This window comes from Coffea arabica, chromosome 2c (genome assembly GCF_036785885.1).
Source record: "Coffea arabica cultivar ET-39 chromosome 2c, Coffea Arabica ET-39 HiFi, whole genome shotgun sequence".
NCBI classification, from domain to species: domain Eukaryota; kingdom Viridiplantae; phylum Streptophyta; class Magnoliopsida; order Gentianales; family Rubiaceae; genus Coffea; species Coffea arabica.
Window position 1 is genome coordinate 51,173,998 of NC_092312.1, and position 4,060 is coordinate 51,178,057.

General features: G+C 40.1%; 1 long non-coding RNA gene across 1 annotated transcript; it reads left to right on the forward strand.

Moving 5' to 3' along the window:
• Positions 1-1,912: 1,912 nt before the first annotated feature.
• On the forward strand, positions 1,913-3,108 carry LOC140035344 (uncharacterized). The gene is made up of 2 exons (XR_011839480.1): positions 1,913-2,199; positions 2,869-3,108. It is a non-coding gene; the product is annotated as an uncharacterized lncRNA (long non-coding RNA).
• Positions 3,109-4,060: the final 952 nt, after the last annotated feature.

Consider the following 4,060-nt stretch of genomic DNA (forward strand, 5'->3'; position numbering starts at 1 on the left):
TTCGTGACTTCTTCAAAGGATCGTTATTGGGCTTCACAATTAATATGATTGGCACCACTCAACCTTTGAAGAGAAATTTCCCCCAATACCCCTAGGTCTAGGGTTTGCATTCATGTAGTGCATCCAAATGTAATAAATTCTTTGGTTAAAACAAGAAAATCTTTGATTAAATCATGCAACTAGCCTTGGCTAGGTCAAAGGGGTGCCTTGGATTTTATCCTTGCCTTCCCCTTTGTCAAATGTGACTCCCGAACCTCTTTCTTTGATTTACGTGGACTAGGAGTCGTTTAAAAGGGGTTTCTTACTACCTTTTCCTATTTTTTCTTTAAAAATTCATTTTTTTTGGTGACTTGGTACACCTTAACTCATTACCAAGTGGCGACTCCCATTTTTTCAAAACCCCTTTTTAAACTATAATTTTGGGTCAAATCGTCGCATTCTCAAACCCCCATTTAGACCCATTTTTCTTTTAAATCACAATTCATTTTCCCATCACAAATTGAATCAAAAAATACATTTTTTAAACCATTTTATTTATTTATCAAAAAATGGGGCGCGACAGGGTGTAAGAAGCAAAAACTTCCGATTTTGTCCCTGCCATGTTCGGCCATTTTGAGGCCAAATTTTAATGGTCTAACAGCTTGAATTGGATGTTTATAGGATGTATTTGATGTGTGAAAAATTTCATTGGAAAATATTGAGGTTTGATTGAGCAAATGAATTTTTCTTGAGAACTAGCAAATCTGGAAAACTGTTCGCGTATGATTCTGACCAGTGGTAGTATTTTGGCTATAACTCTGTCCTTGGATGTCGAAATCATGTTCCGTTGGTGGCGTTGGAAACTAGACATTCCTGGCTTTAATTTGGTATATAATTCACGTTCTGATTCTTTGTGAGCAAGCCGAACCAAATGTTTTAAGTTCGCTGTCCTGTTGCTCTGTTCATCTGGAATGAAGTGTTCAGGCAGCAACTTGATGCCCTATTTTGAACCAGATGGGTGCCGAATTTGGAAACGATTTCTTCTGTGATATTTTAACCCTATGAATGTATTTTCCAACGGAGTAAGCCATGCTCGATTTCGAGTTATATTGACTGAGTTGTGACTGAAACAAGTGGACTGCTCTGTTTTGGAAAAACCCTAATGTTGGACTGGTTTGGAACAAGATCTTGGAGTGAACTTGTTAATTGATGTTCTTGATACTAAACACTTACCAAAGGCATTATGGATGTTTCTTGGGCCTTTATTTCACAAATGAACCATGATTAGATAGTTTGCTTGATTAAACGTTTTGAATTGGGTAATGAAAGTCTCAAGGCAGATTGCCTTATAATTTTCCTGAACTTTGGTTGACTAATTAACTATCTTACCGAAGGTATTTTTCCTTGAAATTTGATAGAACGGTACCTTTCATATGGGAGTAAAATACTGCCAATTTTGGTACCAATCCAAGTTCGTTTCGATACCCAATTAAATTCCTCATGTTGGAGGTTCAAATCTGGAAATTCTTCTCCAGTCTTGAATTTCCCAAACTTCGGGCTACCGTATCTCGGTACTCGAAACTCCGATCCTTGATCCGCTTGTTTTGTTATAAACCTCACTTGTAACACTAATTGAGCTGCAAATTTCAGAGGCCGGTTTGCAACGTGTGAATCGTGCCGAATTTCCAAAGTTGGCCGAAATCCAACTTAATTCTGCCATGTAAACCAACCCTGCATCTTCAAGCTCATTTTTGAACACTTTTCACTTCGATTCATAGAAAAGTGTCTTCTAGGAACTTATAGTACTTTCTAAGAGGTTTCCAACGGTATAAAGTTTTCCAATTCTCGACTTATACCGAGCGAGTTACGATTTTTCAAAGATTCATCATAAAACTGAAAATTTTCCAATCTCAAAGAAATAGAGTTTTTCAAGAACTCTTTATTCTTTTAATATTCTTAAACGTTTTGCTCACGATTTTCATGATAAAAACTCAAATAATATTGTACATAATAAAAGACAAGTTGAACCTCGATTTACGTGTAATTGAGGTTCCTTTTTGCGAAATAATCCTTAGATTGTACTAGTGTACAATCTTCTTGATAAGTGGGTTAATTGTCTGATTATCCACTGTTAATTGCCAGGCGCACAAGGAGACCTTCAAGAGGATCTCACAGTGGACACTTGAACTCCCCAGAAAATAATTCTTATTGAATTGCTCGGTGAGTGTCAAGTGTGTGAATTTTGATACTTGCTTATTGTGGTAATTGTTGGAAGTATTAAAAATAAGAGCGGGTGCGTACTTTATCGCACTCGTTCTAATTTCAAATGAATGAATAAATGTATTGAATGAATGAATGAAATGAAATGTTATGTCATCAATGCATGTGTCGTTGGAGTGAACCTCCTCGACTTTCTAATGAATGGGGGACGCCCAAACTCATAGGCCGACCTTGGACTCGAGCCGGCAATGGGCTTGGTCGGGGACTGGGGCGAGCCATGAGATATATATAAGCTCGACCTAATGAGAGGTCCTGCTTGGCATACTCGTAGAGTATCGCCTCATAATAGACTTGTGGGCCCTTGGGGTGTACGGTGGACGGAGGGAAGTAAGTGGTGATCTACGGAAATGGAAATACCGACCTGGTTGACAGGAGGGTCAACGCGGGAAGGTATACGAATGTTATCGGCAGAGCAAGTGGAATTTAGCTCCTGAGAGCTACTATATCCTTGAATTGTTTCTGATTACTTTTCCTGTTTGAATGATTGATTATTGAAAAGACGTGATTTTATTTATTGAATTTGGGATTGATATTTGACAAAGTGCTTGCATGTGTGTTCTTGGCCTCACGAGCGTTTAGCTCACCCTATAGTTTTGTTTTCCTTAACAGGACTGAATCTTGGAGAAATATGGAGAAACCATCTGTTGTACTTTTGTTAAGACTCCTGTTATATATTTTGACTAGACCCTGGTTTGGGTTGTACTTTTGGAAATTGTAAACTTGAAAAGTTTGGGGCCTGACGTGTACTTTGAATTTAAGTCGTGTTATGATTACCCGATGTACTGGTTATACATTAAGCGACTTGTTAAGCTTGAACGCTTCCGCATTATTGTATTCATGTTGCTCTCATTGAAGTGTTTAGTTCGGTTTTAAATTGAATGGAATTGCTTGAGTCCTGGCGAGAGCTGGGCAGGCGTCCGCGGATACCCTTTGGTCCGCCTTAGGGAGATGTGGGGCGTCACAGGCACCGCCACGAGCTACCGGGCCAGAGCAGATAGGCGAGATAGATACTTTAGGTTCCGTTGGGAACCGGGGCCTAGGGGAGGCGTTTAGGGTCGCTTTTGTATTTTTGATTAGCTGGCAGATTACTTTTGTTAGAACTGGCGTGGCTAATTTCTTTTGTTATCTGGTTGACTGACTAGATTTTTGGAGCCGGAGTGCTCGTGTGTATACTGGGTTTTGTATCGACTGGAGGTCGGGTAATTTGTATATCTTTTGGTGTGACTTTGTAAATAAATGTATATATTCGAGTATTATCTTTTGCACCTATCCTTTGCGTGCCCTTCGTGTATTTTGTTTTATATGTTTATTTTGTTTCGAGTTTGAATACTAAGCACACGTTATGCTTGGATCTATAGACTTTTGCACCTAAATGACCTCCGATACTCGAGGTAGAGGTAGAGGGCGAGGACGAAGCCCTGAAAGAGAACAAGAACAAGAGCCAAATCAAGTAGCTACAGCCATCCAGCGGATGGTTGACTTGTTAGAACGTATGGTTGACCAGCAGGGTCAGGGCCATAGGAATACTGCAGGAAACCCTGGAAATAATCCAGGCAATCACGAGGGAGAGGACCGTGCTTTAGAACGGTTCCAAAAATTTGCACCTCCCAAGTTTATAGGTGGACCTAATCCTAACCTAGCAGAAAACTGGATGGACCGTATGTTAGATATATTCGCCGCACTTAGGTATTCGGAGGAGCGGCAGATATCTTTTGCTGTTTTCCAGTTTGAGGCGGCCGTCCGAGCCTGGTGGAATGTGATTAGAGCCAAGTGGGAGCGGGAACAGACCCCTTGGACATGG